Source organism: Humulus lupulus, chromosome 6, assembly GCF_963169125.1.
Source record: "Humulus lupulus chromosome 6, drHumLupu1.1, whole genome shotgun sequence".
NCBI lineage: Eukaryota > Viridiplantae > Streptophyta > Magnoliopsida > Rosales > Cannabaceae > Humulus > Humulus lupulus.
In genome coordinates, this window is record NC_084798.1 from 167,815,975 (window position 1) to 167,843,091 (window position 27,117).

The following is a 27,117-nucleotide window of genomic DNA, read 5'->3' on the forward strand; positions in this document are numbered from 1 at the left end:
GAAGCCTGCCTCCAATAACTCTTTTAACTGCTTCCTCAATTCTTTTAGCTCAGGGGGTGCCATTCTGTATGGCGCTTTTGTTGGAGGTTTCGCTCCAGGCACCAGCTCTATCTGGTGATCAATCCCCCTCTTTGGTGGCAAGGCTTTGGGGAGTTTATCTGGCATCACGTCCCCATACATCATTAAGACCCTCGTAATTTCTGGTGGAACGATTTCTTCCACTACTTCTTCGAACACGGTGGGTACAGCTACATAAGTGGGCTCCTTCTTCTTCACACCCTTCTTGAACTGTAAAGCTGATAGAAGCTTCACACCAGGGGGTGGTTTCACCTTTGCAGGCACCATTGACGGAGTCTCTCCCATTATGAGTAAGCTTCCAGTGGCAGGAATTGGAATGGCACCTTTCTCGATCAGAAAGTCCATTCCCAAAACTACATCGAAGTCGTCCATATGGACGACCACCAAGTCAGTCTGCCCCTCCCACATGTCGATTCTCACTTTTACCCCTTTAGCCACGCCAGATGTGGCCAAGGCTTTGGAGTTGACCGTTTTCATGCGGCCTGCATCTTTCTCCAGCTTCAGTCCCAGTCGCTTTGCTTCAAGTTCAGAGATGCAGTTGTGGGTGGTGCCAGTATCAATCATCACGCTTTTGGCAGGCTTGTCATTGATAGTGGCATCCACGAACATTAGCCCTTTCCCCAGGGTATTCTTCCCTTTCTCGCCATGCTTCTTGAGAGCATTCAATAGGCGGACAGTACCCATGTGCGCGTACTCTTCGTCTTCCTCTTCTCCTTCGCCCTGTTGTTCTTGGCTAATGAGGGCATTCAGCTGGCCCCTGTAAGGGCAAACTGCCGACTTATGTGGGCCTTTGCAAAGCCAACAAGCTAGCGGCTTCTTCCCTGCAGCAGCATCTGTCCCACTGGAAGAATTGGACTCAACTATCCTCTTCTCTCCCCCACTCTTACCCGGCCAGGACTTCCCAGACTTCTTACTCCCAGTGCTACTTGAGCTGGTTGGAGGAGTAGCACTTTTCGGTAGGCTGCTCTCCGGAGTGTAATCTGTTAAGCGTTCGGCAGTAGCTTGAGCGGTGGCCAGATTAGACAGACGCTGCCTTTGAAGTTCTTATTTGGCCCACGGTTTCAGTCCCTCGAGGAAGCAGAAGAGCCTGTCCACTTCGGACATGTCCTTTATATCGAGCATCAGTCCCGAAAATCTCTTTACATATTCTCGGATTGTCCCGACTTGTTTGAGCTCTCTTAACTTGCGACGAGCTATGTAAGCGACATTTTCTGGCAGAAATTGCATCTTTAATTCTCTCTTCAGGTCTGCCCAAGATGTGATGGTGCACCTGCCATTCTCTATGTCATCATACTTGGTCCTCCACCACACCTTCGCATCCCCTGACAAATACATGGTAGCCATGGCGACCTTTCCATCTTCCGAATCGGCCCGCACGACTCTAAAGTAATGTGCCATGTCAAAGAGGAAATTCTCCAAATCCTTTGCATCTCTGGCCCTGTTGTAGGGCCTCGACTCGGGTACTTTGGCTCGGCCATACTCCATACCTATCTGCCCTGTTGCAGGGGCATTCCCAACTGCTCGCATGGTCAGGTTTACCTTGGCAGATAGCTTAGCCATTTCTTCTCTGAGCACACCAACTGCCTCCCTGCAGTCTTCCGTCGTGTCATTTATGGAAACTTCTTGTTCCTTCAGCATGCGCTCCACTGCCACGATGCGCTCTTCCCACCGAGGGGAAACAGAAGTACTTGTTGGAGTGTTTCTTTTCTCCAATGCGATAATTCTGGATAGGAGAACATCATTCTCCTTTTCCAACGCAGCTATGCGATTGTTTGCATCAGACGATCCCGAGTCCTGACTTGCAGAGGAAAGATCCCGGACCCTCTCGTCCAAGCCATCTAGTTCCCCTAACCGCTTCTCAAGAGTTTCGATCCTCTGAGTGTTGCTCACCATAGTGTGTTTTTCCAAGCGCTTTCAAACTTGGCTCTGATACCAACTGTCACGGGCCGACTATTTGGGTACTCCAACTAGACGGAACGTGCGGCAATTGCAGACTCTTCAAGCCAGCAAGTCAGCCTACAACACACACCTATAGGCAAACAAACTCAGCGGTTAGCCACATACACATCTCGGACATGCAACGGGCAATAACGAAGTATGAGCAAGCACAAAGCAAGTCATTCCTAGGAACGTCCACACAACACAAAGCACACAACAAGGCAAGTGGCACACAATGGCCCAACGAAGATAACAAACAAGTAACACATAAGCAACAAGGAAGCACACAGGGGCAAGTATGGATAAGTGTTATTTCATTAATATATAGCCTTGATAGGGCAAGGGAGTACACAACTTTGGCTCCTATCTGCTGATGGCCATTGTGCTTCCCTAAGTCACCAAGCCACCTCCCCCTAAGGAGCCTTATAGGGAAATAAAGTCTTCCTAGGAACATATATGATTTTTGTCTGGGAGACATATGCAATATTACAAAACTGCCACTACCCTATCCCATGAGGTTGCTTGGTGCAAGACTTGACTAATGATCAAGCACCAAGGCATGCTCATTACAAAATGGCCCCATGTGGGTGTGCCAAAGGGGTAGCACGCCACACCATGCGCGCGCGCACCCGCGCCACTCCCCCGCACGCACCCTCGCGTGCCACCACGTGCACCCGCGCACATGCCACGCGATGAACAATAACTGGTGAACAGTACCGCGGGTACTATTCATCCATTTTTTTTAAATTAAAGAAAATTAAAATTGTGGAAATTTATTATTTATAATCAAAACCAAGAATTTCTTTTTTGTTTTATCATTTTTTTTTAAATAAGATATTTTTGTTAGTTGAGATTTAAATAATTAGATATTTTCTACAAAGAATCAAATTCAAATTTAAAAATAGACTAACAACTTAATTTTAAATCTTTTAATATATTAAAATATTACAATTAAGATATGAGATATTTAAGATATTTTCTTTTAAATTCTTGATATTTTTATCAAATCTTTATTTGAAAATATAAATATCTTTTTATTCTATAGTTTTTAATATTTAAATTATTTGAAATTTGAATATTGTTAGTTAGATATTTTTATGGATATTTGAATTTGATTAACTGTTTTGAGATATTTTAGGGTTGTTATAACTATTTATATATATATATTTTAAATTGTTAAAATATTAGCAAATAGTTGTAACAACACAATATATTTTAGAAAATAGTTAAAATATTGATTTTAAAATTTAAAATTGGTTAAATTTTGAAAAATATCATTTTTTTCAGCCAATTAATAAATTTTTTTTTAATGGGATTTAAATTAACTTTGGTTAATTGTTGATAAATCCTATTTAAATTAAATTAATATTTTTTATCAAATTAATCTAAAACCAAGTTAATTGTTGATAAATGAAATTTAAATTAACTATTGTTAATTGTTGATAAATTTCATTTAAATTGACTTATTTTTTGTAAAAATTTAATTAATTTGAATTTTTTTTTAATAAATTCTAGATAATTAATTGTGGTATTTTTGCAAATGAAATAAATTGTGGTATTTTTGCATAAATTCATAGAATTGCTCATATAGTATCATGATTAGGCCCATCCAATTATAACATGTCTGTTTGCACTATATGTAGTATTTTTGCAATTGGGCTTACATGCATATAGTGGCCCATATATTTGTTGGATATATGGTATTTTGCCAAATAAAATATTCATAAAATGATAGGTTTTATTTGGGCCCATTAGAAAATGTAAAGTTTAAATTCCTCTCTTGTGGGTGATTCCACTTGTGAAGGCCCATTTGCTTTGTATGACTATAGTGGGCCTAATCAATTAATAACAATTAATAAAACGAAGGTTTAAATTCCTGTCTTTTGGACCTTGTATAGAAGATAGGGGACCTTTGTAGTGGGAACGACATACTGGACCCAGCCCTCCTCCATACAAGCCCAATTGTTAAGGCTCATTTACCTAAGTTGGACTTAATTGTATAGGTTCATTATATTAGTTAAACCAAAATATTGATTAGCAACAAATTAATTCTAAATTAATTGAATTTGTTTCAATGTGACACTTTAGAATTAATAGGAAATTATAGGACTTTGGTTTTAAAAATTTAATTTGTTTATTTTTTTTTGGAACACCACAGTCATTAATTTTCTAAAAATAAATAATAAAAATACTATTTTTAATTTAATAATGAGCTTATTTTAAGAATTTTATTCGATCTCCACCGTTGGTTTAACATAGTTAATAGTTTAATGAGGCATTGATGCGCTTTGATTCGTCCCCCTACGGAAGGTGTTCATTAGTTATTTTGACAAGGTTAGATCTCGAAAGATAAATAATTATAGGTCAAATTCTACTTGACTCACCCCTACGGTGACTACTAGGACTAAATCTATGATTATCGAAACCGTGGGTCTAGCTCATAAAATAAGAGATTTTGTTTTCTTATTTTGATCGGATAGTAGGTTGTTAATAGTGGTGTCCATTATCAAATGAGTTTACAACTCTATTTAACTAGTGGTATTTTTTACTCTCGCCAACCGGGACAAGGATATCATAGATTAGTTAACAACATAAAGAAATAGAGATATGATTGTTTTTGGTATTTTTTTCTCATATCTTACATATTTTGGTATATGTTGTGCTATTTCTTGAAATTTGTGCGAATAGAAGTTTTATTGAGAAAATGTGATTGATTTCTATTTTATTGATAATTTGTAGTTTTAAGCTAAGTAGTGTCTGTGTCTACTCCCATCCTTTCTCAACTTTCGATGGAGAAGCTCACTGGAGAAAACTTCCTTAATTGGAAGCAGAATATTAACATAGAGTTGATTGGTGACAACTCTGAATTCATCATGATTGAGGAATCCCCAAAATGAGCACCGTGTCCGCACGTTAGTGATGGCACCGTCAATGCTCGTGATGGTACCGTAAATGATTGGATAGCACCGTCTACACACGTTCGTGATGGCACCGTAAATTATCAGATGGCATTGTGTCTGCACGTTCGTGCTCAACTCAACTATGGTCTGACGCAGCTCATGAACGAGCTTCAGATTATTGAACCTGTCATAGGTGGACCTAGTAAAGGAGGTGAAAATAAGACTACTGATGTTGATGTTGATCTAGCTAAGGTTGAAGCTCATCCAGCTTCGTCTTCGAAAGCTGGAAACAAGAGGAAAGGTGGACAAAACAACAACCCCAAGCCTGCAAAGACGAGTGCACAACCACGCGCACCGACGCCTAAGGGGAAGAACATGAAAAAAAGAAAGGTAAAGATAAATGTTTTCACTGCAAAGAGAAGGGGCATTGGAAACAAGATTGCCCCAAGTTTCTAGCAGCGAAAAACAAAGGTAATGATTATAGTTCATTTATCTTAGAAACATGTGTTTTAGAGAATGATAAATCCGTTTGGATTATTGATTCTGGATCTACCAACCATGTTTGTAACTCTTTACAGCTTCTTGAATCGTGGGAGGAAGTGGAAGAAGGCGACTTAAAGCTTTGAGTTAGGAACGGAGCGTTCGTTAAGGTCCAAGCTAGAGGAATAGCTCGTCTGAAGTTCAGAAATAAATACTTAATTTTAAAAGATGTATTTTTTATTCCGGATTTTAGTAGAAATTTAATTTTAATTTCCATGTTGCAATTAGAATAATTTGTTATGCTAATATATCTATTTACTTCAATGGATCACAATTGTGTATTGCATGTTTGGAAAATAGGCTTTATATTCTGCGACCTAACGAACCTCTCGCTCTTAACAATGATTTATTCAAAGTATCTAAACCTAGGACCAATAAACGTCAAAAGATCGATAACGATAATATGACGTCTTTATCGCACTTGAGACTAGGTCACATTGGCTATGATAGGATTCAAAGACTTACAAAGGACAGACCTTTGAGGGAACTCACCTTAGGATAATTACCTGTCTGTGAATCTTATCTAGAAGGCAAACTGACCAAGCGTCCATTCTCTGCAAAGGGTGATAGGGCCAAAGAACCACTTGGTCTTGTGCATTCAGATGTTTGTGGACCTTTGAATGTACAAGCCAGGGGTGGTTTTGAGTATTTCGTCAGTTTCATTGACGATTACTCTAGATACTCATGTCTTTACCTAATGCATAGGAAATCAGAAACATTTTCAAAGTTTCAAGAATTCCTAGCAATGGCTCAGAACCAATTAGGTAAAACATTAAAGATCTTGTGATTTGATAATGATGGAGAATATTTGGATATGCAATTCCAAGATCATTTAACTGAACTTGGGATTTTATCACAACTTACTGCCCCAGGTACTCTGCAACAAAATGGTGTAGCAGAACGCCGGAACAGAACTTTATTGGGAATGGTTAGATGCATGCTTAGTTACTAAACTCTACCAACTTCATTCTGGGGACATGCAATTGAAATCGCGAACGACATTCTCAGTGTCATGTCGTCTAAATCAATACCCAAAACACCTTTAGAACGCTGGAATGGTCGTGAACCTAGTTCACGCCAATATAGAATCTGGGGGTATCCCGCTCACGTCCTGGGGAAAAGGGAGGGAAAGCTAGAACTGTGAACTGAAGTTTGCATGTTTTTTGGCTATCCTAAAGGTACTCGGGGTGGACTTTTCTATAGTCATTCAGAAAAGAAAGTGTTTACTTCTACAAATGCTACTTTTCTGGAAAATAACTATGTGCAGAACTTCAGACCTTACATCAAAGGTGTTTTAGAGGAGATGGTTAAAGAATTGACTCCAACCAATGTTCCATCATCATCAACGCAAGTTAATGATGAAATTCCCACTCTTCATGTCCATTCGACGCTAGTCGATTTAATTGAAGAAGTACCACTATTCCTAAGCAAACAGTTACGGAGCCTCGTTGTAGTGGGATAGTTTCTAGGAACCCAGTTCACCATGGTTTGGATGGGGAAACCAATACGATTGTTGGTGACACAAGTGATGATGATCCATTTTCTTTCAAACAGGCAATGGCTAGCCCTGAAAAGGAACTATGGCTCGAAGCCATGAAACAGGAAATGGAGTCCATGTACTTAAATTCCGTCTGGGATCTTGTGGAAGCACCTAGTGACTTTAGGGCCATTGGGTGCAAGTGGATCTACAAGAAGAAATGAGGTGTTGATGGAAGTATCGAGACATATAAAGCTCGATTAGTGGTAAAGGGTTATACCCAAAGAGAAGGTGTAGAATATGAGGAAACTTTTAGTCCGGTAGCCATGCTCAAATCCATTCGCATCCTCCTATCATTAGCAGCCGCTCTCGACAATGAGATCTGGCAAATGGACGTCAAGAGAACTTTTCTTAATGGAAAGCTTAATGAAGTCATTTATATGGATCAACCAGAAGGATTTAAAGTATCTGGACAAGAAGGAAAAGTTTGTAAGTTGAATAGGTCCATCTATGGACTTAAGCAAGCTTCTCGTTCCTGGAATCTTAGGTTTGATGAAATAATCAAGACCTATGGCTTTGAACAAAATATTGATGAGCCCTGTGTTTACCAACTGAAGACAAATCAAATAGTGGTATTCCTGGTTCTTTATGTAGATGATATCTTACTCATTGGAAACAATGTTAAGAAAGTATCAGATGTGAAGAATTGGCTGAGCACTCAATTCCAGATGAAGGATTTGGGTGAAGAGAGTTATGTTCTAGGTATCCAGATCATCAGGGATAGAAAGAACAGACTCTTAGCTCTATCTCAAGCAACTTACATAAATAAAGTGCTTGAACATTTCTCAATGACAAATTCCAAGAAAGGGCATCTACCGTCCCGCCATGGAATTCATCTTTCAAAGAAGCAATCTCCCCAGACTCCTAAAGATGAAGATGCAATGAGAAAAGTTCCTTATGCATCTGCAGTTGGAAGTCTGATGTATGCCATGTTGTGTACTAGATTAGATATCTGCTATGTAGTGGGAGTATTGAGCAGGTATCAGTCAAACCCAGGACCGGAACATTGGATAGCAGTTAAGCATATCCTAAAGTATTTAAGGCAGACTAGGGATTATATGTTAGTCTACAAGGGTGGTGTTTTGAACCCTGTAGGCTACACCGATTTAGTTTTTCAGACTGATGTCGATGATAGGAAGTCTACTTCTGGAATGATGTTTACTCTTGGGGGTGGAGCTGTGATATGGAGAAGCGTAAAGCAGTCTGCAATCTCAGATTCCACCATGGAGGCTGAGTACATAGCCGTGTTTGAAACAGCTAAGGAAATAGTCTGGCTAATGAAGTTCTATTTGGATCTTGGTGTTATTCCAGAAATGGATAAATCGCTTGTGTTGTTTTGTGACAATACAGGAGCGATTGCCAACTCGAAAGAACCACGAAGTCACAAGAGAAGTAAGCATATAGAAAGGAAGTATCACATTATTCGAGAATATGTGGCCAGGGGAGATGTGAAGGTTATGAAGATTGCAACTTAAGAGAATCTTGCGGATCCTTTTACAAAGACACTACCAGAAGCTACATTTGATAAACATATCAAGGAAATGGGATTAGTAGAATTAAGGCATTAGTTTCAATTAGTGCAAGTGGGAGTTTGTTGGGGTTTGATGCCCTAATTAAAACCCAAATTTTTTGTAATCTCATTTTATTATCAATAAAAGAATAGAAATCATTTTTTAACCTGGTCAATCACTTTGCTCACATGTTTTATTTTCATGATTATTTGTTTAATATAAACTTCTATTAAATCCTGAGCATATAGCTAATCTTATTTATAGTGACGTAATCACAGTGGAATATAAATATGATTATATGTTCAAAATAAGTTATCCCTAAGATTAGTAAGTGTACATGATTTACAATGACTTGTTAATCTACGATATGATCTACTTACACATTGCAGTGTTGTGTTATGTTCTTTCCAGAACATTAGCAAAGTAGATAAGATCGAGTGTATTTGTTACGTCGGACAGGACCGATATTGACAGTTGATAAGATAAGTAAACATACCGTTATTATCTATTCTAGTCATATCATATAGTTGACCATATGTCAATTCAATCTCAATTCTGAGTGGCTAGTATTCTAACTGATTGTATTATTTGAGTTCTTTGACTTGTTCGTTACCAGCTTACCCTACGGACTAACCCAAACTTACATCTGGGAACTTGGTGGTATAATTGAGTGGGAGTGTTAATCATAGATATGAACATCTATAGCTTATGATGAAGAAGTGAAATGATGGTTTCCTTTTTGTTTGGTTCAAGGTGTTAAATGATAGAGATCTGATTTCAGTAATTAAATTAGTTTACTGAAATATCATTTACAAGGAACTAAGTGTTTTAAGGATAAAATACAATGAGGGGTAAAATAGTATTGTAGTCCTATATCATTGTAGACCGTCTATAGAGGATTGAGTGACAATTATGGTTGTAACAATGGATAATTAATAGCGTATCTATATTTGTTATAGAGCGTTCTATGAATTCAAGAGTGCAATTCCAAGTTTATAGTGGAATCACGAGGAATTAATAAGTTAGTGAATTTATTTGTTAGATTTATGATAACTTATTGAAGCTTGATTTCATAGGCCCATGGTCCCCATTGTACCATGGATAAAATCATCTAGATAGTCTCAATTAATTGATTTAATCATCAATTAGAACTATCAAAGTTGACCAGGTCAATTTTGGATAGTTTCACAGAGTTATGTAATTTTGAGAAGAAAAGAGAAATTAGGACAGATTTATTTATTAAGATAAATTGGTATCTAAATTAATAAATAAGTTTAAATCAAGGTTCAAATTATAAATAATTAATTTGATAAAGGATTTAAATGATTATTTAATTAATTAAATCAATAGAAAATAATATAGGCATTGATTTGATGTCAAATGGGCTTATAATCAAATGGGAAATGTCTTGAGCCTAAAGCCCATGATAATTTTGACCTAGGGCTTTAAAATGGATATTATTTTATTGATTTGTTAATTAAATTCAATGGCCTAATTAAGTCTATAAAAGGAGTGCTTAGAGAGAAGTCAAAACATAAGTTTAATCACTAGTTTTCTGATAGTTTTAGATTCTCTCTAAACACAAGTCCATTTCTAAGCCTCTTTGTTATTTTCTCTTCTTCTCTTTATATCTATCTCATGTGTTGAGAATTTCCCACACCTGTCTAGGTGATTCTAAGGATACATTGGAAGATTGTGAAGAAAATAGAAGATCGATTCAGTTTCTTGATAATACTCTGCGACTGAGAGGATACAAGAGTTAGAGAAACTGAAGGAAGGACTCTTTAAATCCGCTGCGTATACTGTAAGTATTCTATTCATTGTTTCTCTTTGAATTCAATTTTAGAAACATGTTTTAGACTATCTCGTATTAATTTGTTTAATATTAGATATACATGAAAATAAATAAAGATCATGTATAAGTTTCCTAACACTTACGATGTTGTTATTTCAGGAAATTATTGATAGAAAGGCCGGTGGCGAGTGGGGACCTAAGAGCTTCGTGATCTACTCGTGGGGACCATATAGTCGAGGAAGATCAAGCAGACCTATTTATTTATTGTTATTAAAGAATTTTTTCTTTTAAAGTTTTATTTAAATATTTCTCATTTTTATGTTAAAGGAAATTATTTTATTTTTGTAAAACCATTGATCCATGTATTTATTTTCAAGCTTTTATTCAATAAAAGAGCAATATTTATGAATTATGATCCAACACTGTGTTCTCGGTATTCTATGAGAAACTATGGCGTTACAAAAGTGCCGATCTCGAACCGTTGGAGGAGCTTGAAGAGACAGAACTTGATTAGAAAGATACCACGAGGGTCGTAAATATAGGAAATAATCTTTCTGAAAATGCAAGAAAGCAATTAACTTGTTTTTTGAAAGAAAACCAGGATGTATTTGCATGGTCGCACTCGGATATGGTAGGGATTAGTCTGAATGTTATAAGCCATGCACTCAATATTGATAAAAGCTTCCCCTTGAAGCAACAAAAACGAAGGCTCCTAGACGGCGACAGAAAAAAAGCCCTAAAAGTGGAGGTCGAGAGGTTAAAAGAAAGTTGGTTTATTCGAGATGCTTTTTATCCTGATTGGATATCCAATCCTGTGCTGATCTCAAAACCCAATGGAAAATTGCGAACCTGCATCGACTATTTGGACCTCAACAAGGCATGCCCCAAGGACTGCTTTCCCTTGCCTCGAATCGACCAGCTCGTAGATACCACTACAGGCCATGACATCATGTCATTCATGGATGCTTATTCTGGATATAACCAGATTGCCATCCATGCACCTAACCAATAACATACGAGCTTTGTAACCGATAAGGGATTGTACTGCTACGCTCTTTGGGCTCAAAAACGCTGGAGCAACATACCAAAGATTGGTAAATAGGATGTTTGCTGAGCAGATAGGGAATAACATGGAAGTTTATGTGGACGATATGTTAGTCAAATCCAAACATAACAATAACCATGTAGACGATCTCGCTAAATGTTTTGCCGTACTTCGAAAATACAATATGAAACATAACCTGCAAAAATGCTCATTCGGAGTGTCTTCGAGTAAGTTCCTTGGGTTCATAGTGAATGCTTGGGGTATAGAGGCTAATCCCGACAAGATCAAAGCTTTAATATACATGCCCTTACCTCGAAAATATAAAGATGTCCATAGCTTAATTGGACGAATGGCGACCTTAAGTAGGTTTATCTCAAAATCTACAGACTGATGCCTTCCATTCTTTAGTCTTCTAAAATGGGGAAAAAGTTTGAGTGGTCGGATGAATGTGAACTCGCATTTCAAAATCTTAAGAAACTCCTCGCTGAACCACCGATCCTTTCTAAACCTATCACAGGAGAAGTTTTGTACTTATACCTCGCCACAACCGAGCACGCCATTAGTGCAGTACTAGTACGAGAGGATAAGAAAGTACAAAAATTTGTATACTACATCAGCAAAAGATTACTAGGGGCAGAATCGAGATACCCATTAATGGAGAAACTGGCTTTGTGCCTGATGCACGCATCTCGAAAGCTCCGACCCTATTTCCAGGCACATCCTATTCATGTGTTAACTGACCAGCCACTGAGGCAGGTGTTATCTAAGCCTGAAGCATGCGAAAGACTGTTGAAATGGGTTGTTGAGCTTGGAAAATTCGAGATTACTTATCATCCTAGAATAACGATCAAAGGATAGGCTCTGCCAGATTTTATTGTTGAATGCACTAGGATCTCCAACGAGGAAGTCGTAACCCCAACCTGCGAGCTGTGGAGACTTTATGTCGATGGATCCTCCAATTAAAATGGATCGGGGGTAGGAATCATCCTAATCACCCCAACGGGAACTCGCTTCCACCCGGTGCTAAGGTTTGGCTTAGAGGCATCAAACAACGAGGATGAATACGAGGCGTTATTAGCATGAGTTCGGATAGCCAGCGAGCTCAGAGCAAAGGCCATTCATTGCTATAGCGACTCAAAGATGGTTGTTAACCAAGTCCTGGGTGATTATCAGGCTCGTGGTATAAAAATGGCCGCTTACCTAGAGAAGGTAAAAGCATCATTCAAAGGGTTTGAGTTCTACGCTATAGAATAAGTCCCCCGAGAGAAAAATTCAAATGCAGACGCATTGGCTAGGTTCGCCATGACTAACAAAGCTGATAAACTCAATGTGGTCCCAGTAGAATTTCTACAGACCCGGAGTATAAACGAGCCTGATAAGGAAGATACAAACATGATTGACGCACAACCCACCTGGATGACCCCAATCATTGACTACCTCAAAACCGAAAGTCTCTCAGCAGACCAGAATGAGGCTAGAAAGCTTATGTACCAAATACCAAGATATACTTGTTTGGAAGGAAAATTGTACAGAAGGGGGTACTCTGTGCCATTACTTCGGTGTGTAACTCCTCCCGAGGCTAAACAGATTTTGGAAGAAATCCATGAGGGATTTTGTGGAGATCACACTGGGGGGCATAGCTTGTCAAAAAAGGTGATTAGGCAAGGGTACTCCTGGCCAACAATCAAGGCAGACTCGTTCGAGAAGTAAAATGTTGTGATAAATGTCAATGGTTTGCCTCGATACCGCGAGCTCCACCCATTGAACTAACCATGATTCGCTCCCTGTGGCCATTCGCGATATGGAGAATTGACCTCATAGGCTCTTTGCCAACTGGAAAAGGTGGAGTGAGGTATGCTGTAGTCACTATGGACTATTTCACAAAATAGACCGAAGCTAAACCCTTGGCCACCATTACCTCGAAGAATGTCCTAGATTTCATAGTAAAAAATATCATTTGCAGATATGGGATGTTCAGGAAGATAGTATTTGATAATGGGACCCAGTTCGACAGTGATCTGTTTACACACTTTTGTGAAAAGAATGGGATAATAAAAAGTTTTTCCTCTGTGGCCCATCCCTAGGAAAATGGCCAGGATGAAGCAGTCAATAAAAACTTGAAAAGGTTAGAAAAAGCAAAGGGGAGGTGGCCAGAGGAGCTGCCTCGAGTCTTATGGGTATATAGAACCATGACAAGAACTTCAACGGGACATAACCCCTTCTCCATGGCTTATGGATGCGAGGCCATGCTACCAATCGAGGTCGAAATCCCAACTATAAGGTGCAATGAATATGAAGATGCCTCAAACCAATCCCAGCTCGAAGAAACTCTGGACTTCATCGAAGAAAGACAAGATGAAACCCAGTTGAAAAATGCTGCATACCAACAATGAGCTACTAGATATTTAAACAAGAAGGTCTGAGATAGGAAATTGGGATTGGGAGACTTGGTGCTAAGGCGCGTATTTTTGGCCACTTGAGACCCATCTGTTGGGGTACTTGGTCCTAATTGGGAGGGACCCTATCAGATTGAGTCCATTATTCGACCTAGAGTATATAAGCTGGCGAGGCTGAATGGAGGACTGGTTTCGCGATCTTTGAATGGTGAACATCTACGACCTTATTATCAATAATGTAGGAATGATGTTTTCATTTTAACCAAGCATGTATTTGATTTTTTGCTTTTTATCAATAAAGTATTGAATTTCATTCAAAAGTTGTATGATTTATTATTATACTTTTTTGCAAAACCTCAAAATTCAATAACCTAAGATCGCAATCATAGGATATTAAGGGGGCATAAGTGGTATACAATCATACCATAGGCTCGAAAAAATATAACATAAATAAAAAGTAACTTAAATGGAAATGTCTAGATTATTAACCCGACATGAAGAAAAAGTGTATGGATCATTCACCAAACACGCAAACTAAAAATGTCTGAATTATTAACCCGACATAAAAAAATTAAAAAGTGTATGGACCATTAACCAAATACATGAGTTGAACGAGTCTAGAACAAACCAGCAAAACCTAACTGAAAATAAAAAGTTGGAATTCTAGATAAACCAATTGTAAACTATAGGCCGAATCTAGGGCTGGAAATTTTTGCAAACAAGTTTTGACCTCGCAACCTCAAGGCCATACTCGAGGATGAGGAAAAGTAACTAGAAAAGAAAATTATAACTAGACTAAAAAGGTTACATGCCAATTAATTATTTTTCAAATACATGGTAAAAGTAAAGTTCGACCTTGACAATAACAAAGTCGAACATGGATATTTCGAATAAACTATGCATGAATGTATTGAAATTCGAACTTAAATCCAATATATATTTGTACAAATAAACAAGTATAAAAGCATGTCCTTAATAATAACGTGCTCGAAATATTTCGATCCAGAAATATAATGCATAATATTAAGGAAAAAATCTAAAGGTAAAACAAAGTGCAAAAAGATTTTCGAGCTAGAAAATTGAAAGCACAAAAATTACTATTGATATAAATTCATAAAATATAATTAAAATAGCTCAAAATCAAGCTATAAATTGTCTTTCCCCCAAGGGCACAAAAAAGATAATTACAAAAATTATAATGGGTTGCAGCCCATGATCTTGGCTTCAACGGTTGAATGCCTCTCCAGCCGCAGTCCTAGAAGCCTCCGTTGCCTTCTTAGCCTTGAGCCTGGCCTCTTCCTCTTCAAGATGAGCCTGCCATTTAGCAATGAATTCAGTTTCCAAGTTGGCGAGGAAGCTGGTGTCGAGGTCGGGGTTGTTGACGCAAATTCAATACATCGCCATGTCTACGGCGCGATCTTTTTTGGTCTTGAACTCCTCAAGAAGACGAGCCTTCTCACCTTTGATAGCATCGAAGGTCATCTTATTCTCTTCTTCCAGCTTGGCATTAAGTCCCTGAATCTTCTTGATCTCGGAGTTCCTGCCTCGACCTTCTTCAAGGTCGCTTCCAGCGTCGATTCAAGTTCGGGAATCTTTTGGACCTCTTTCAAAGCTGCCTCCATCCTCGATTCAAGCTTGGGAAATTTCTGGATCACCGCATCCCTTGCGGAAATTTCCAGCTGGGATGCTTTAAGATCATCCTTGACTTTTAGCTGGGCATCTCAAGCCTCCTGTGCAAGCACTCTGCTCGCTGCAACCTCGTTATTCAGCAAGAAGTTGTACTGAACGAAGGATATGAATGCTTACACACAAAAATAAACACAAAGGTTAGAAAATCACGAGACAAAGTTAGTACAGAATGAGAAGACTAAAACAAAAATAACTAATTGACGATAACAACTCGTTACTCTTGTCGAAAAGAGTGTTGGTATCTTGACAGGCGGTTAGAAATTCTCATTGAGAGGCCCTGAGGTGGCTGAAACTTTGACCCATGCGAGTCAAAGCGTCAGAGCCAAGGTTGAATCCGTGGGTCCCAACCGTAGTATCGATCACAAACTCGGGCACATGGGTTGAGATTGATCGGAAGCATTCTCATACATGAGCCTAGACTTTTCTCGTTTGGGTTGCAGGAATTTATAGGATAGTTTGAGCTACAGGAGGAGGCACAATTTCGGGAGGCGACGTGAGCTCAGTGGCTTGATTTGGCCCAACCTTAGAAGATGTTGCAGGTTTGGTAGCATGACTGAGGTTTAGGGGAACCGAGGTCGGGGGGACTACCTCAGTCTTTCTGGGCATTTTGGAGGGGCGGCCTCCCTTCTGTGATGCTCTTTGGCATTTTCTCGCCTTCGAGGCCATAGGCCTATTGAGCATGTTGTCCAAGTCTGAGTCCATGTCACCTTGTATATGAATAATCAAACAGGGGTTATTATAAGTAAAAATACTCAAAGATAAAAGAAACCTAACTGGTACTCTCGACAGAGCTTGAATTCGAAGACCAAGAAATTCCCCTATCTTTTGACGACTCTACGAGAGTCCCCTCTCTATAGATTGGGGGGTAGTCTTCAAAGGTCCCTCATTGGTCCCATACTATATAGCTACCCCATCCCAGACCTCGTTTAGGCTATACATGGTCTGGTATTTTTCTAACATACTATCGATCCTATGGACTCTAAGGTCCACTTTTGACCATGCTAAGAAGTTATCTCTAGGGTCTTCGAACACGATCATCACGCCAGGCTCATGTTTAAGAATTGATGGAGACCACATGGAGTGATCCAACACTGCTTTACCTTCGTCAGCTGAGCTCGTTGAGGCCTCATCATGGGCTTTGTTGCCCGAGATTGGTCGATCGTGATGACGGGAGGCAGCGACACGGAATTGCGAGCTTGAGATCCTCCTCCTCGGGGGAAGTTTGGCAGTGGGAATTGGTACATCTTCTCACCTCTGATATTTTTGAATCCCCGAGTCAACCGTGGATTCACGTTCGCTTTAAAGGTCGCAAGCTCGAAGCTTGTCTTCATGGAGGAGGTAAGTTAAGGACCTTCGACCATAAGGGAGCTGGAGAATGGCTGCCTTGTGCTCCTTCATAGGCTTTGTTGGAGTTGGGTGGTGGTAGTTAGCTGCAGGCAAGGATAGAGTGAATATTTCGAGTTCAATTACTCAAGGAAAAATTGAAAAAAAAAATGTATTGAAATACTTACGAATGCGTTGGAAGGAATAGAATCGGGAAGGAGTGAGCCCATCCGTCCAGAAGAATGTTGTCTTGAAATTTGGAGGATGGTTTGGGATTTCCTTGAATAACCGTTTCTCCTTTGGGTAGCTCGATAAATAGTAGAAGTCTTCTCCTCCACGAGCTCGAGAAGGGTTTCTCTTGAGGCAGAAGAGATACAATATCTCTTGTGCTGAAGGCCCATCCCATTTCATTTCATGGTACAACGACCTAAGGGTTGGCAAGACCCTAAAAGAATTAGCCTGGAGTTGGAAGAGGGCAAGACCGACGAAATCCAAAAAATTCTTGAAGTAAGTCTTCAAGGGTAGCAGGTCCCTAATCCTCATGTGCTCGCGACTCCAGGCAGCTAGTTTGACTTTACGGTCAGGATTTCCATCTCCCGGGGCATAGTAGCTCCTTTCATTTGAGGTCATAGGATGGCACATCAGTGTACCAGAAAGTTTAAGGCCATGATAGGCTACCAACTCTAAAATATGGCCTGTGGAAGTGACTGAGCTCCAGTAGTGCTCAACTTCAAAAAATTCCTCTTTTGAGGTGGGGACTGAGAGATTTTGGGAGCTGGATGGATGAGTTGAAGAGTTCTCCATCAAGGTAAATGATAGTGCACCGAGTGGAAAGGTGACGATGAATTTAAGCTTGGGATCTAAAGGAATAGGTCTGATCTCGGGGTCTGGGTCAGGATAAGCCGCCACTCGGAGTATCTTCCTCCTTCTCTCTTTGACCTCGTCTATCCAACGTCGAAAACTGTCTCGTATGTCTTCTTGTTCACATCTTTCTTTGTGCTCGCGGATCAATCGCTGATTTTGAGTGAAAGACGATTTAGGACTGAGAGTTGATGGGTGATAAGGGATAGAGAACTCGGGCCCCCACCGATTCTTAGAGTACTACGACATCTAACAAGGAAGAAAAAGGTGAGGGCCCATTATATAAAAATTAATAAGAAGGGATTAAAATTTTTGGTAACTCGAGCTCGAATGCTTGAGATAACAAGATTGCCTCAATCGAGACTAAAGGCTCGAAAGGGCGAGATTAACTCGAATGTCATTCCTGAACTATTGTAAAGTTTAGGCATCTAGGGTGCACCCATGCGGGAGTGGGGAGGTTATTACAAATTTAGAAGAATCCCAGATTTCCAGGGAAAAAAGTTTGCAGTTACCCGAGAAGGTGATGTTTATGGGATTCGTGCATTTAAACCCTAAACCAAAACCTTATTTCTTAAGCTACACGAAACCCATGATCTAAACACCCCGTTACATGAAAAAATTCAATTTTGACATGTTTCTACCCGAAATTTGTTGGACTAAACCGTGATTCTAATCACACCAAATCTACTCGGATAAAAAACTTGCCTAGTGCAAAAGTAAAGCCTTAAAAAACTAGTAAAACCAAAAAAGATATTCTCACAAACAGATGAAACACACGTAAAAAGAAAAGTAAGAGAACCAAGAACATAAACTTACACAAAGTTGTTCGTGGATATGGGGAGATCATCGACTAAAGGAGCGGTTGCAAGAACGATTTCACATAACCAAAGGAGGAAAGGGTACTCTGTCTTTTGGACTTAGAGAACATGCAAGGATAACCTTGATATTTGTTTTTTTTTCTCTCTGGTTCGTGCTTTTTGAGGAGTAAAAATGAGTGTGATGAAGATGAAGAGGGTATATATACATGCACCTCAATGGGGATGTCAAGGGTCGAAATGATTGGGGCCCTAAATTTGGGTTAAATGAGGATTCGAAGGATCACATTTAATTGTATACATTGGCGGCAAAAAGTTCCTAGGAAATGACAAGTGCAGAAATAGGGAGTACTTGAGTACTCTTGGTGTGCAATCCCCAAATGGCGTGTGTCCATACTCGAGTGTGGTAGGTGGCACGTTTTTCGAAAGGTGAAGTTCAAAAGTTTCCTTCTCATAGGATTTGAACCAACACTTTTGAGGGGGAAAAATGTTACACCAAAATTTTGAAATCATCATAAATGAGCCTTGAAATGTAGGCTTGTAAAGTGTAAGCTCGAAAAGGGCAAGTTGGGCTCAACACTTGTATAAATGTGCATGATTCATGACTCGTTCATGTTGGTGTTCGAGCACAAGTTCAGAAGGTTTGAGCTTAAGCATCAAGCTCGAAAGGATGGATCTTCTCCAATGCGTATGAGTGCAATTCGAGCCTTCGTTGCAAGCTCAAAGAGATTGGTGTCCGAAGGTTGAGCTCGATGAAATCACTAGATAAGGATGAGGCTGACCAGAATAACAAGCTTGAAGGTTGAGCTCCAAAGGTTGTGTCCGATGTCAGTAACGCAGTTTGAACACTGTTGCTGTCAGGAAATCCCTATTCCTTAGGTATTTGTTATATATATGATATTTAATCCTAAATATCATGGGACATTTTATAATTAATGCATTAAATTATATTTATTTCAAATTTGAATTGTAACTTCCTGAAATGAAGGGAATATATTTTGTTAACCAGTCTATAAATGACTGGAGAATTTTATTTGTGGAGGGGCACAATTTGGTACTAAGAACACTCTGCTAAATTGTTTTGTAAAAACTTTAAGAAAATACCACCAATCAATAATATTAACTCATGGATTAGGTAGATTTTAACTGCTAAACCACGTAATATTTCCATTGTTCTTTTATATTTTCTTAATTCATTGTTTAGTGTTCTTCAGATTTGAGTTGACGAAAAATGGCGTCAACAATTTGTTTTCTCAATATTTCACCGTTATCTTTTTTTTTTTATTATTTCATTTTATATAGATTTTAATAACAATCTATAATAAAGGATCTCAAAAACCATAACTGTTCTCTTTCTTTTCATTAAATTTTTTAAATAATAATTAATTATTTAAATGCACTTTACTAACTAACTTAAGAAACCGTAACTATTGTCTTTTTTTTTTTTTTTAAATGTTTGATTCTATAATTCAAACCGTTTATTTTTGTTTTCATTTATTACATTATATTCTCTCTTTTATGTTTACCTTTTTTAATATACCCATTAATAAGTTAGTAATAGTTGAAAAGAATATTTATTGAAACATATTTTTATAATTAAAATGTGTTTTAAGATAGGAACTCAGGTAATATTCCAAAAAAGAAGGTTATTGTTTTAAAAGATATGAATAAGATGCAATTATTACACAACGATTCCATTAAGATGACTTTTGTATACTATCTCTTTTATGTTTACGCTTTGAAGGCCCTACCATAGAATTATCCTACGTTTTTTAACATAACCATTAATCATAATAGTAACAGTTGAAAATATTATTAATAATATTTGAATTTGAAAGGTGCATAAATTATGTGTATCTTTTTCTAATTTTGTAATTTAAACAATTTGGCCAAAGTGTCTTTGAGTTTCTTTATACTCTATAAACACCAAGTATTTAATGATTGCTTTATTTGTTTATTTTATTTTTACCAAACCTTTTCTTTACAAATATTCGTGTGTTTTTATTTTTTTGAATTTTTTGAACTTTAACTATTGAATGCTTCATGGAGGACTCTAATCTCTAAGATTTGAATAATGATATAGATAGTTGGATGACAAGGATTAGGGTTTGTAGGATGTGGGAGTCCACTAACACCAAGAAGAATGAAGAATTGATAAGTATGGATATGATTGTCATTGATGAAAATGTTATAATTTTTTTCTATTATACTTCTTATTTTTTCTCCAATTATTGTATACTTAATGTACCATTTGCTTTTGTTACACGAAAGTGTGATGCATGCAACAAATAGGAAAAATTTAGTGTATAAATTTAGGCTCCTTTTGAGTGAGGATTCTTTATATAGCGTAAAGAATTTTAAATTTGTTGTAAGTTTAGGTGAGTATAGACTTGTTTCAAATGAGTACAAGATTATTTTTATGATTACAACTTCGCTTAAGAAGTTAGAAGAAGGAGTGGTTAAGGTACCGATCAATGGATTCTAATTTATATCTCCCAATTATTTAGTTGATTTACGTGTTAATGATAACAAAAATCTATCCGGTATGTATATTTATTTTAATGTTTGTTAATCTTTAAGTTTAGGAGATTTTTTAATAATACATATACAAAAAAGTTTTAATTCATTTATACGGTGTTTCAAAAGTTGTTTCATTTATATATAACTCAAAGTATTTTTTTACAAAATTATGGTCTGTATTGGTATTAGATTTCTTTATTCACATTCTAAAGAAATCATTAAAAAAAATTATATTTTCATGTTAAAGGCATATATATATATATAGTATACATGTTTACATTTATAGAAATATGACTCATTTAATGTGAACTAAGTGAAAATTTCCTCTTTTATCCTTTATTATAGTCTGATAATTTTGCAAATAGACAAATGGGATTTGAGAGAGAATCAAAAGAGAGGCTAAGTTTTCATTATATCAAAAAGATGATGATAAGAATACAAGAGCAACAAAATATATAGCCAAAATAATGAGAGGCTAAAAGACTAAACTACCCTTACATAATAATAAAACTTATATTATTAACATACCCCCTCAAACTCACGATGCATTTGCGGGAAGCATCGAGAGTTTGCTAACTAAGAGATGAAAATGAGAAATAGAATGAGCCTTCGTAAATAAGTCGACAATCTGCATATCGGAAGTGACAAATGGTAAGGTGATAGTCTCATTCTGATAGTGGTGACGAGTAAGATGACAATCTATCTCAATATGTTTCGTGCGCTCATGAAAAACGGAGTTGCGAGTAATCTGAATAGCACTAACATTGTCACAATGCATCAGAGTGGGATCTGAGAGAATAACACCCATATCGACAAGTAACCAACGCAACCAAACAATTTCAGCGATAGTGGAGGCCATGGCACGGTATTTTGCTTCTGTAGACGATCGAGAGACAACAATCTATTTTTTACTCTTCCAAGAAATAAGAGAATCTCCCAAAAATATACAAAAACCAGTGGTAGATTTGCGATCAGTACAATCACCACCCCAAGCTGCATCTGAGTATGCACGTAACTCTAAAGTAGACATAGATGGAAAAAGCAGACTCTGAAATTGAGTTCCCCGAAGATATCTAAGAATACGAAGCACAGCTGCCCAATGAACGGTAGTGGGAGATGCAACAAACTGACTGACAATGTGAACTACATAAGCGATGTCTGGCCTGGTGATAGTAAGGTACACTAAGCTACCAACCAGAGTGCGATATAGAGAGGGATCTGACAAGGCAACACCATCAGATGAAGAATACCTAGCATTATGCTCAAGAGGAGTGTCAACAGTGCGAGCATCAGAGAGACGAGCCTGATCAAGAATGTCAGCAATGTACTTAGATTGAGAAAGAAGATAGCCACGAGGAGAGTAAGCTACTTCTATCCCTAAAAAGTACCGTAGGGAACCCAAATCTTCCATCTCAAATTCAAGAGGCAAGTGCGTTTTCAACTTCGTTATCCCATTCACATCATCCCTGGTGATAATCATATCATCAACATATAAAGAGAGTAAAGTGCGGCCAGAAGAAGTACACCTAACAAAGAGAGCTGAATCATGTGCACTGGGATGGAAGCCGAGAGAAGTAATTACGATGGAGAATTTTTCAAACCAGGCTCGGGGAGCTTGTTTAAGCCCATAAAGAGCATTCTTCAATCTGCACACTTCTCCTGAATTATGAGGAACACCTGGTAGAGGAACCATATAAACTTCTTCTTGAAGAGTCCCGTTCAAGAAGGCGTTTTTAACGTCCATTTGAGAAATGGACCACTATCGAGCAGAAGCCACAACAATGATAGTACAAATAGTGGTATGTTTGGAAACTAGAGTGAAAGTTTCCTCATAATCAATCCCATACTCCTAAGCAAAGCCTTTAGCAACCAAACGAGCTTTGTATCGCTCTACTGACCCATCAGACTTAGTCTTGATCTTGTAAACCCAACGGGAACCAATGGCACGCTTCCCCATAGGAAGAGGAACAATATCCCAAGTACCTATCTTGTACAACGCAAAGAGTTCTTCAGCCATTGCCTGCTGCCAAAGAGGGTCAAGAATAGCCTCTTTATAGGAAGAGGGCTCAGAGAGTTGGTGAATAGAAGTCAAAAAAGAAGAGAAAGAATCAGAATAAGTGGAGTAGACAAAATCAGGTAACTGTGTGGACTTACGAATTCTTTGAGGGTAGCGAGGAGGAGAAAGAGCAGGAGGAGGAGCAGGATCCACAATCTCATAAGCATCTTGGGTAGTAGTAGGGACATAAGGGACTTTGACAAGCTGAGAACCGACATCTGCAGAGTTAAAAGTATCAACAGTACAAGAATCAAATGGATCAATACGAGTGAGATCAGATTTGTGTAGATTGGGGGTGTCTGAAGGAATAGAGTAGAAAGGTATATGCTCAAGAAACACAACATGATGAGAAACATAGAGTTTTTGACTAACAGGATCATAACATCGATATCCTTTTTGACCTTCACCATAACCAAGAAATACACAAAGATCGGAATGAGAAGTAAGCTTACTACATTCAACATGAGGACAGAGAACAAAACAAATGGAACCAAAGACTCTCAATGAAGAATAATCAGGAGCGTGACCATAAAGTTTTTCAAAGGGAGACAGACCTGAAGTGACAGATGACAGAATTCTATTGATTGAATGAGCTGTAGTCAGAATGGCTTCCCCCCAGAACTCACTAGGAACATAAACAGACAAAAAGAGAGAACGAGCAGTTTCAACAATGTGTCTGTGTTTTCTTTCAGCAACCCCATTTTGTGTATCAGTACAAGAGGTTTGATGTATGGTACCATCTAAAGCAAGCAATTCAGAGAAACTATTGGAGGTATATTCACCACCCAGATCACATCAAAAATTTTTGATAACAACATTATGTTGAGTTTTAACAAAAGCACGAAACATATGATAAATCTGGAGAAAATCAGAAGGACGTTTCATAAGATAGACCCAACAAAAATGAGTATAATCATCGATAAAAGAGACATAGTAATGTGATCCACCTTTTGTTAGAATGGGTGATGGCCCCCAAACATCAGAGTGAATCAAATCAAAAGGTGCTTTTGCCAATTTGCAACCACAACAATTTGAAATATCATGGGTTTGTAATTTTCCTAATGCTCCTGTGGAAGCTAAGTACTTTAAACGTGAACCAGAGACTTGTCCAAGACGAGAATGCCATAAATAAAAAGTGGACGAAGATGAACTTAAACGAAATGAAGACAAATCGACACTAGAAGCTACAACATCAGGAACTTTCAGCTCATCTAAAATGTAAAGCCCCCTGCCTATGACCTATCCCAATCAGCTTCTTGGAATGAGGATCCTGCACATAACAACAAGAATTGGAGAAAATAACTGAGAAACCAGAGTCACATAATTGACCAACAGAGACAAGATTCAAAGTAAGATTTGGAATATGATATACATCAGAGAATGACATTTTTGGAGTGCAAATTGAGCCAATCCCTGCTAATGGCATGGGAGTGCCATCAGCAGTCATGACAGATACAGAGGGTGATTATTTAATGGACAAGAAAGAATTGGAATTAGGTGACATATGATGTGAAGCTCCAGAATCAAGGACCCATATAGAGGAAGATATACCTGGTGTGCTATTAGAAGGCAAACCTATGTGTGAGGGGGCTGACATGGCGTGTGGCTGCGAGGCAATAAACTTCTGAAACTGCTCTGTGAGTGTAGCAATCGAGGTACTAGGAGTGCTTCCAGAATCTGCAGGTGGAACAATAGTTGCCAGATTTCCAGTGAGGAGGCTGATTCGGTGATTGTGCCATGTTCAACAGTTTAGGACATTGAGCCTTCCAATGTCCCTTTTGCTTGCAAAAACTACCTTCGTCGTAGCCAACCTTGGCTTGAGTCTTGTGTTGATTGTTGGAGGCTGGCCGATGAGGAACTGCAAAGACAGAGGGGTTCGGAGAAGGAAGAATCCTTTTTTCTGCCCCCCTTTATCAACTCGAGACTTCAAGCGCATCTCTTCTGCTAACAACTCATTAACCACCGCATCAACCGATGAAAGAGGACCGCGATGAAGGATTGTTCCACAAAGACCTTCAAACTCATCTCGAAGAGCCATCAAAAACTTAACCAGACGTTGTGCGTCTCTCCGAGCAATGTAAGGGGAAAATGCTCGTAACTCCACTGATTCAATCAAAGCAAGCTGATCCCACAGATTAGACATAGCAGAATAAAATTCTGGAACGTTCATGCTATTCTGTTGAAGGGCCCAAATGTCAATCTTCAACTGATACTGCTTTGCGAAATTAGACTGTGTATACAACCTTTCCAAGTGCTCCTAAACTTCCTTCGCCGTCTCATATTTCGCCAACTGGATACCAATTGATTGTTGAACCGAGTTGTTGACCCAAGTGATGATTTTCGAATTGTTGGCATCCCAAAGATCCAACTGTTCTGCAAAGCTCTCATTCATATCGTTCTTCGGTTTCGTGGAAGTTCCAGAAACATAACCCCACATACATTTCCCTTTTAGAAAAAATTTCATGACATTATGTCAATATGAATAATTCTGCCCATTCAATTGCACATCGATCACCGAGACCGTAATCCTAGCGCAACCAAATCGAGGGTACTCAAGAAACCTGGCTCTGATACCATGATAATTTCGCAAATAGACAAATGAGATTTGAGAGAGAATCAAAAGGGAGGCTAGGTTTTCATTATATCAAAAAGATGATGATAAGAGTACAAGAGCAACAAAATATATAGCCAAAATAATGAGAGGCTAAAAGACTAAACTACCTTTACATAATAATAAATATTATATTATTAACATAGTCTAGCTATATCATGTACACTAAAAAGTATTTCTCAATAAGCAATTTAATTATAAAGTTGTAATAATAACGCAATTAATTAAGGTAGTGTCCCTAAAATATTAAAATAAAATTAATAATATATTGACAATTAGATTCAAGTTAAACAAATCATGCAATTCACACGTAATTGAGATCCAAAAAAGTCATCTACGTCACATGCCCAAGTTTTATCCACTTATTTCATATTAAAAAAATAGTTTGATCCACTTATCAAATAATACACATTATAAATTTGAGAAGAATTTCTCTATACTTATAATTAGGTTGCGTGAGCTTGCATTAGAAGTTCTAGTGGGTTTGTAAGGTTATATTGGGTTGCATTTGAAGTTTCACCGAGTTGCATTTAAGGTTACATGAAGTTTCATTGGACTTGTATTTGAGGTTCTAGTGAGTTTCATGAGTTGCATAAAGAATAAGCATTGGGTTGGATATATTTATGGGTTGCTTAAGGCGATTTATGGGTTGCTTTACATGTTATTTTTGGTTGTTTTTCTAAATCAACTTATTTGTTTTAAAATGTTAGTTATGTTGTTTAACAAGTTGTTTTAGGTTGCATGAGGTTGCATAATGATGATTAATGTGCATAATGAAGTTGCTATAGTTGCTTAAAATGATAAAATTTGCAAATGAATTTTTTTAAGTTGCTTTAGTTACATAACATGCTATAATTTGCATTCAAGGTTGCAGTGGATTACATGTGTTGCATAAGGATAAAATTAGCATATGAGTTTTTAAGTTGAATTACAATGCATGGGCTTGTTGGGGTTTTATGCCCTAATTAAAACTTATTTTCCTTGTAATTTCATTTATTATCAAAAAAAGAATAGAAATCATTTTTTGACTTGGTCAATCATTTTGCTCACACGTTTTATTTTCATGATTATTTGTTTAATATAAACTTCTTTTAAATCCCGTGCACATAGCTAATCGTATTTATAGTGACGTAATCACAGTGGAATATAAATATGATTATATGTTCAAATATAGGTTAGTCCTAAGATTAGTCAGTGCACAGGATTTACACTAACTTGTCAATCTACGATATGATCTACTTATACATCGTAGTGTTATGTTCTTTTTAGAACATTAGCAAAGTAGATAAGAGCGGATGTATTTGTTACATCGGACTGGACCGATATTGACAATAGATAGGATAAGTAAACATACCGTTTGTTGACGCGGTTCTTCGCCAACAGGTAATTATACGAATAAGTATGATGGATTTGTGCTAATTGGTGAACCATAATATAAAAATAGCTAAATTATAGACTTGAGAAATTAATATCATGGGAAGGTGATCACTCCTCTCTTTTTG